Consider the following 9,201-nt stretch of genomic DNA (forward strand, 5'->3'; position numbering starts at 1 on the left):
GATACTTGTTCAGACCCTTTTGCATGATGGCAGATATGTAATTATGGTGTTTACTTACCATTTCTTATGCATTTGGGGTCGAACACTCGGACACTTATTCGGACCCTCTTGCATGGTGGCAGATATTTAATTACGGTATTGACTTAGCATTTCTCATGCATTAGGATTCGAACACTCGGACATTTATTCGGACCCTCTTGCATGATGGCAGATATGTAATTACGGTATTTACTTACCATTTCTCATGCATTAGGGATCGAACACTCGGATATTTATTCGGACCCTTTTGCATGATGGCAGATATGTAATTACAGTGTTTACTTACCATTTCTTATGCATTAGGGTTCGAACACTTGGACACTTATTCGGATTCTCCTATATGATGGCAGATATGTAATTACGATGTTTACTTACCATTTCTCATGCATTTGGCACTACATTAAAAATAGTCTTTAAAGACGAAAACCAATGACGAAAATAAATTTTGTCACGAAATACGTATCTTTTATTGACGAAAATAATGTTTCGTCTCAAATGTACAATTTTTAAAGACAAAAATAAAATTTCGTCACCAATCTAAATCATAATAAAAAAAATTAAGTGACGAAATTATTTGTTGTCGCTATTTATATTTTTTTTGTCACTGAAGATTTTTCCCGCCAATTTTTTCGGAGGGCACCAAAATTGAAATTTTTGGTGACGAAAAAATTGATCACCAATTATAAAATTATTAATGATAAATATATTTTTGTCATAAATAATTTTTAATATTTTAATATTATTTAGTGACAAAATTATTTTTGTCACCAATAAATGGTGTAGTTGCTAAAAATATTTTAGAGGGAAATAAAAATGTATTGGCGCCTATAGAAGCAGATAGACAGAAATCGGTTCTTCTTCTTCACAGTTCGAGAGATCGATCGACAGCACTCAGTTCTTCTTCTTCACAGTTCGAGCGATCTCTTCATAGTCGTCTCTTCAATGGCTTCCATGGACGGTCTGGTTTCGATAACTAGGGCTTTTCTCGCTTCTTTTTACGACAAGTAACCCTTCACTCCCCTCTCCGACGATGTTTCTTGCCTCACGACTGAAATTCGCTCCGTGGCCAGCGATTTGTGCAAGGATTTCCCACCCATTGAAGGTGAATTTCTCAATTTCTTGATCCATTTTCAGTTTCTGTTGTCTTTGTTTTTGTGATCTACGACACTTTTCGATTCGTTTGAAGCGAGATTTACTAAATCTTTGACTATCATTTTGGCTTGTGACGACTACGTGTAGCCCATTTCAGAGTCAAAATCGGTGATCTAGATCGTGACAGAATTACGATTGTGAAATATAGCTAGCTTTTAGATTCTGTGGTTTGTGCAATGTCAATATATTTAGGAGCTAAATCATTAGGTTTAGTTGTTTATGTGCAGATTTTCCCTAATCAATTTTATAGTGCAAACATCCCTAACTTCTTCCTCTAGTTTATTTTTTGTTTTTTTAAAAAAGAAGAAGAAGAGAAAGAAGAAAAAAGGAAGAGAGAATTAGCTTCTCCCTTTAGATGCATATTTACCAGAGAAAAGGAACATAAACTTTTACATATTCCTTGATAGAGTTAGATTTTGTATATTTGTTAGAAATACTGGAAAATGTATTATTTATTTTCTCCTTAAGACAAGTATCCTAAACAACATCTGGTTACTTGTCAACAATCAACATTTGGGTGCATTTTTTTTTCCCTTTAATATTTTGCTCCTTTTGACTTTGATACTATTGTTAACATGATTTCCAAAGAAGAGCCAAAGAAAAAGATAAAAAAAAAGAATAGAGGTACAAAGAAGAAAGGGTGGTTTTCTTCCATGTTCCAGAGGTACATTATTTTGCCTAATTCATCATCATTTTTATTCAATGATTGATAAATTTAGTTGATTTGTATCATAATTAAAAATTAAAAAAATAAAAAAAAAAATAAAAAAAAAAAGCAAAACAAAAAACCAAGAGGACTTCCCTTTTTCCGGTTCGTTATATTGGGGAAATGCAAATCATCTATTCGATATTAGTAATAGGATTTCTGTTGGATTGGTTTGTATGATTAAACCAATCAAACTGTTAAAATCCAAAATTTAGATTTCATTCATTTTATATTTATATAATATATAATAATATAATTGAAGAAGAAGAAGAAGGTTAATTTGTTGATGTTCTAAATGTAGTGTCCACGACTTAGTGATAGCATGTCTCTTTTTTAATCTCTTCCCTTATTAAATGATGCCTTTTTCATTGCTATTATTGTGTTTACAACCCCCCCCCCCCTTAATTTCTGATTGTGTGTTGAGGTTTAACCATGACATAATGTGGTAACCTCTTATATTTAGAATTGTTAAAGAAAGTTTACTTGTCACTTTAAGATGATATATCTGAAAATGTTATTGCTAAAAACTTTGAATGTTATTACTTGTGATGCTAAGAAGTCACAGAGAAGAAAAGTAAAAGAAGTCAGTTTGGGAACTTTGTTTTCCCCGCATTTTTATAGTGGGAATAGCTACTGGATTTTTATAGATGGTCCATTTTATTATACTAAAACACTATTTGGTTTTTTTAGAATATGTTTTCCAAATAACTACACACTAGTTTGGTGAAAAAACTAGGTGTACCTTGAATGGTTTGGTGAAACTAAAAATTTGAAACTAGTTTGGTGTTCATAGAGAAAGAACAAGCAGCCAAAGAAACTAGTAAGAGAAAGAAAATAAAATAAAAGATAACTCATTCAATGGCCCATAAATTTTCTGCTATAATATTATTTTTAGTGTTTTGGCTACACAATCCTTAGTTGGCTGCAAGCAAATCAACAAATTCATATTGTAGGAACTAGGCCTCTAAATAATTTGGAGCTTGCTGCCCCTCTCCTACTTTTTCTTCAATTTTTGTATTTTAATAATATTTTGATTTCAATTACAGTTCTTGCTGGTTAGAGAGCCAAAGACAAGCAACTTTGCTACTTGGGCAATTTGCTGCCATAAAGACTATAAAGTGGAACGAAATAGTTAAAATTAATTTTAAATTTTTTGAACACATCCCATCCACTGTTGTACACTCTTATAGTTTTATATATGATTTGTGCAGGTGCACATTGTTCAAAAAGGTGTTGTCCAACAACTAATTGAGATGCTTCAATCCCACAAGCACTAGTGAGAGAGTCAGCATTTGCATTGGGAGGTTGGCACATGTTTTTTATCCTAATTGAGATGTTTTTGTTTTGTATATATATAAAAAAAAAGAGGTTTAATTTGAATGAGGTCCAAATATCTTGGTTTTTTTAATTTTATTTTATTTTATTTTCCTTAAGAGATTGAAAAGATTTTGTGTAATTTTCTCTTTGCGAGCAAATAGTTGGCCGATTGGCCGAAATGTATTGTGCGATGGTCTCTGGTGTGTTGATGGGTGTTTTGATGTGGGTGTTTTGTTTGTAGGGTGTTTTTGCTTCTTGGCTGATGGGTGTTTTGCTTCTTGGCTACTCAGCCATTCTTAGTTCTTGCTGGTTGATGTTGGAATCTGTTAGCAATGTTTTGGCCCTGTTTCTTAGGTGAAAAAGGAGCATTTACTCTGTGGTGGCTGTTGTTGCTGTTTTTTTTTTTTTTTTTTTCTTTTTTGATATCCTCTTTCTACTGCTATGAGTTGCTGCTGGTATGTGTAGGCAATGCTCTTTTTATCTGGCTACTGTAACTGATTTTATTTGTATGTTTTAGATTTGTTTAGATTTGGCTGCTGCTATGGCTGCTGTTGCTCTGCTCTTGTTCTATATGTTTATCAGACTTTGCAATTTGCAGGAAATTCTAGAAAATAGTAAGAAATTGAATAGAAACTTTAAAGGACATGTTCAAAGAAATTTGAAGCTATGTTTTTTTGCATGGTGAAAAGTTGAGCAACATTAATATGTTAGATGAATAATGTTAATTAAAATTAAGCTTTCACACCTTCTGATATGAATGTTTCTTTGATTGTCAGCAGCTAGTGTAGCTTCTCAATGGTTGGAACTCCTTCATCAAGACACTAAAGGGCATCTTGCTGGTAATGTACTGCTTATCAGGGAAGCTTTTACTCATCTTTGATTAGAACTCCTTTATACATGTATGGTTATGTACTGCTTTCTGTACTTGCAGCATTTTGATGCAGTAAGAAGAGAGATCAATCTATGATTCATACAGAATTGCCTTTGCTAATGTCACGGGAATTCTCATGTAATAAAAAGAATGATCCATATGTTATGAAAAATTCTGCTGCTGGATGCTCTAACAATACGAGTGTGCATGTTGATGTGCATCAAGCTAGATGGAGTGCTCTATTTGAACAGATGGATAAAGGCCTTTCTGAATAAGAAAGACAACTAGTAAGTCTCTAGGAGAATGGTCTGTTTGGATATATTCTAAAGATGAAAGCCCGTAGTCTAAGCTTTAGTCATGTAGGACGGGTGCATGTGCATCATCATGAAACTTAAAATATATTTGAATTTGAATTTGAATTTGAATTCCTCCAACAAATAACTTAGGTCAAATCATACCATCATTCACTTGATTCACCAAATTTTTTAGTAGATTACATGGATGAGGTGAAGTAATGCTAAGTCCTCTAGCTTGACAATCACTGTTAGAATTTGTATGATGGACAAGGCATTATTGCAAATCCAAGCAAACTGACTTACTAATCTGTTTGAATGGGGTGTTTGAACTCTGTTACTACTATAAGCATTTTTTTCCCCATTTTATGATTTTGATCAATTTAGCCTACATCCATTTATCATGAATTTTTGCCTTCTAAAATCATAGTTCTGTTTATTTTCTTGGTTATAATTTATAGTTATTTTCTCAAATGGCAAGAATCTTATGCAAACTATTTCATATGAATGTTGTGCATATGTTGAGTAGTCTTCTAAGGTCATGTTTGATTCACAAGACTAATAGTGAAGTATTAATAATCCTATTAAATTAGTGTGGTATTCACTATCCAATTGGATTAATATCCATTGGATTAATAATCCCACCCCTATCCCATTACTAATAATCCTACAAATTTGTTGGATTAATTATCCTAAACTAAAATGTTAAAACAAACATAGGATAATTAGATCTACGGATTAATAATTCCAATCCCATGCTCTAATCTACCCAATCAAACATGCCCTAAATTGACAATTTGACAGTAACACAGTGAGACAATCTGACTAGAGAGGCCAACAACAAATCTTAAAAAATGCATCACATTCTTCACTCATTATAGAGAAAACATCCCACTCCACAACAAAGTATTACAACTAAGAACAAAGAGCAATCAGCAGCAACATGGAAATAAGTAGGAGAGACCATAGCCACACCCAGCAAAACTGCAGCCACAAGCTTCAAAAGACTCAATTAGCAACACTGCTTCATCACGTCAAAAAAACCTTCACCACCTCAGTAAACTCTTACACCATACGCCCTTTCAAATATTGTGCCGGGAATGCTTCATTGACTTTGCAAGCATCTATTCATGTTACTAAAATGGGATGGATGGAAGTTACTATCTGGATCATCAATGTGAGTTGTGAAAACTTACGGAACAAGCACGGGACTCCCGGTTTGAAAACTAAGGTAAAAAATGCACTTTTTCACACTTAAGCCTGAAAATAGGCCACCGGAGGTCAAAATCGTGCAATAGTCACGAGACGGCCTATGGAACACCTAAAACACCTCGGTAGGGACCAATGTGAGTTGTGAAAACTTACGGAACTAGCACGGGACTCCCGGTTTGAAAACTAAGTCCAAAAATACACTTTTTCACATTTAAGCTTGAAAATAGGCCATCAGATGCCAAAATAGCGCAACAGCCACGAGATGGGCTGAGGAACACCTTAAACATCTCAGGAGGGACCAATGTAAGTTGTCGAAACTTACGGAACTAGCACAGGACTCCCGGTTTGAAAACTAAGTCCAAAAGGGCACTTTTTCACATTTAACCTTGAAAATTGGCCACTAGAGGCCAAAATCGTGCAACAGCCACGAGACGGCCTGGGAACACCTCAAACACCTCAGGAGGGACCACTGTGAGTTGTGAAAACTTACGGAACTAGCACGGGACTTTTGGTTTGAAAACTAAGTCCAAAATTGCACCTTTTCATACTTAAGCTTGAAAATAGACATTCATGGGCCAAAATCGTGCAACATTAACGAGATGGCCTGGGGAATACCTCAAACACGTCGGGAGGGACCAGTGTAAGCTGTGGAAACTTACGGAACTAGCATGGGACTCCTGACTTGAAAACTAAGTCCAAAAAGATATTATTTCACACTTAAACTTGAAAATAGGCCATCGGAGGCTAAAATCATGCAACAGCCACGAGACGGTCCGGGGAACACCTCAAATACCTCGGGAGGGACTAATGTGAGCTGTGAAAACTTACGGAACTAGCACGGAACTCCCAGTTTGAAAACTAAGTCCAAAAAGACATTTTTTCTCACTTAAGCTTGAAAATAGGCCACCGGAGGCCAAAATCGTACAACAGCCATGAGACGGCCCAGGGAACACCTCAAACACCTCGGGAGAGACTAATGTGAGTTGTGGAAACTTATGGAATTGGCACAGGACTCCTGATATGAAAACTAAATCCAAAAAGACACTTTTCACTCTTAAGGTTGAAAATAGGCCACCGGAAGCCAAAATCGTGCAACAGCCACGAGACGGCCTGAAGAACACCTCAAACACCTCAGGAGGGATCAATGTGAGTTATGGAAACTTATGGAACTAGGGACCAATGTGAGTTGTGGAAACTTACAGAACTAGCACGGGACTCCCAATTTGAAAACTAAGTCCAAAAAGACACTTTTTCACACTTATGCTTGAAAATAGGCCACCGGAGGCTAAAATCGTGCAACAACCACGAGACAGCCCAGGGAACACCTCAAAAATCTCGGGAGGGATCAATGTGAGTTTTGGAAACTTACGGAACTAGCACGGGACTCCCGATTTGAAAACTAAGTCCAAAAATGTCCTTTTTCACACTTAAGCTTGAAAATATGCTATCGAAGGCCAAAATCGTGCAATAGCCATGAGATGGCCTAGGGAACACCTCAAACACCTTGCGAGGAACCAATGTGAGTTATAAAAACTTACGGAATTAGCACGGGACTTCCGGTTTGAAAACTAAGTCCAAAAAGACACTTTTTCACACTTCAGCTTGATAATAGGCTACTGGAGGCCAAATCGTGCAACAGCCACGAGACGGCCTAGGGAACACCTCAAACACCTCGGGAGGGACCAATGTGAGTTGGGAAACTTACGAAACTAGCATGAGACTCTTGGTTTGAAAACTAAGTCCAAAAACATACTTTTTCACACTTAAACGTGAAAATAGACCTTCAGGGGGCCAAAATCCTGCAACAGCCACGGGACGGCCGGGGAACACCTCAAACACGTCGGGAGGGACCAATGTAAGTTGTGAAAACTTACGAAACTAGCACGGGACTCCCGGTTTGAAAACTAAGTCCAAAAAGTCACTTTTTCACACTTAAGCTTGAAAATAGGCCATCGGATGCCAAAATCGTGCAACAGCCACGAGACGACCCGAGAAACACCTCAAACACCTTAGAAGGGACCAATGTGAGTTGTGAAAACTTACGGAACTAGCACGGGATTCTCGGTTTGAAAACTAAGTCCAAAATTGTACTTTTTCACATTTAATCTTGAAAATAGACATTCGGGGGCCAAAATCGTGCAACAGCGTCAGGACGGTCTAGGGAACACCTCAAACACATCGGGAGCGACCAATGTAAGTTGTGAAAACTTACGAAACTAGCACGGGACTCCCGGTTTGAAAACTAAGTCCAAAAAAACACTTTTTCACCCCTAAGCTTGAAAATAGGCCACCGGATGCCAAAATCGTGCAAAAGCCACGAGACAGCTTGGGGAACACCTCAAACACCTCGGAAGGGACCAATGTGAGTTGTGGAAACTTACGGAACTGGCACGGGACTCTTGGTTTGAAAACTAAGTCAAAAAAGACACTTTTTCACACTTAAGCTTGAAAATAGACCTTCAGGGGCCAAAATCGTGCAACAGCCACGGGACGGTCGGGGAACACCTCAAACACGTCAGGAGGGACCAATGTAAGTTGTGAAAACTTACGGAACTAGCACGGGACTCCCGGTTTGAAAACTAAGTCTAAAAAGTTACTTTTTCACACTTAAGTTTGAAAATAGGCCACCTGATGCCAAAATCGTGCAACAGCTACGAGACGGTCCGGGGAACACCCCAAACACCTCGGGAGGGACCAATGTGAGTTGTGAAAACTTACGGAACTGGCACGAGACTCTCGGTTTGAAAACTAAGTCCAAAATTGCATTTTTTCACACTTAATCTTTAAAATAGACTTTCGGGGGCCAAAATCGTGCGACAGCGTCAGGACGGCCTAGGGAACACCTCAAACACGTCGGGAGGGACCAATGTAAGTTGTAGAAACTTACGGAACTGGCACGGGACTCCCGGTTTGAAAACTAAGTCCAAAAAGGCACTTTTTCACTCTTAAGCTTGAAACTAGGCCATCGGATGCCAAAATCCTGCAACAGCCACGAGACGGCCTGGGGAACACCTCGAACACCTCGGGTGGGGCCAATGTAAGTTGTGGAAACTTACGGAACTAGCATGAGACTCTCGGTTTGAAAACTAAATCCAAAATTGCACTTTTTTCACACTCAAGTTTGAAAATAGACCTTCAGGGGCCAAAATTATGCGATGGCCACGGGACGGCCTGCGGAAAATCTCGAATACATCAGGAGGGACCAATGTAAGTTGTGTAAACTTACGGAACTTGCACCGGACTTTCGAATTGAAAACTAATTCGAAAAATGCATGTTAAATTGTATATTTTATAGATAAGATAATAATTGTCTAACTTGAATTTTTTTTTTTTTTTTTTTTTTTTTGTGTTTCATTTTTTTGCAGATTCGAGATTTGATATGGACATGTTTGGTAATTTGGAGGGAAGATGGTAGCTCATTTTGTGTTTTTGTTCATATTACCTCACGTGTATTTTGGTTGCGTTGTAAATTTTCTATTTTTGTTGGTATTACGAGGCATATTGTGTAATCCGCCCTTGATATTTTATTTTTGTTGATATTAGTAGACATGTTTTTTGTTGGGTATTAGGAGATATGTTTGGTAATTCGCATGCGGTTGATATTATATTTT

At 37.3% G+C, this 9,201-nt stretch overlaps 1 long non-coding RNA gene across 1 annotated transcript; it reads left to right on the forward strand.

Moving 5' to 3' along the window:
• Positions 1–855: 855 nt before the first annotated feature.
• Positions 856–3,985, forward strand: LOC145798400 (uncharacterized). Its single transcript, XR_014339254.1, has 3 exons — positions 856–1,141; positions 3,109–3,201; positions 3,456–3,985. It is a non-coding gene; the product is annotated as an uncharacterized LOC145798400 (long non-coding RNA).
• The last annotated feature ends 5,216 nt before the right edge of the window (positions 3,986–9,201 follow it).

The sequence above is a fragment of the Camellia sinensis genome, chromosome 8, assembly GCF_055761805.1.
Source record: "Camellia sinensis isolate YWXY chromosome 8, ASM5576180v1, whole genome shotgun sequence".
Taxonomy (NCBI): domain Eukaryota; kingdom Viridiplantae; phylum Streptophyta; class Magnoliopsida; order Ericales; family Theaceae; genus Camellia; species Camellia sinensis.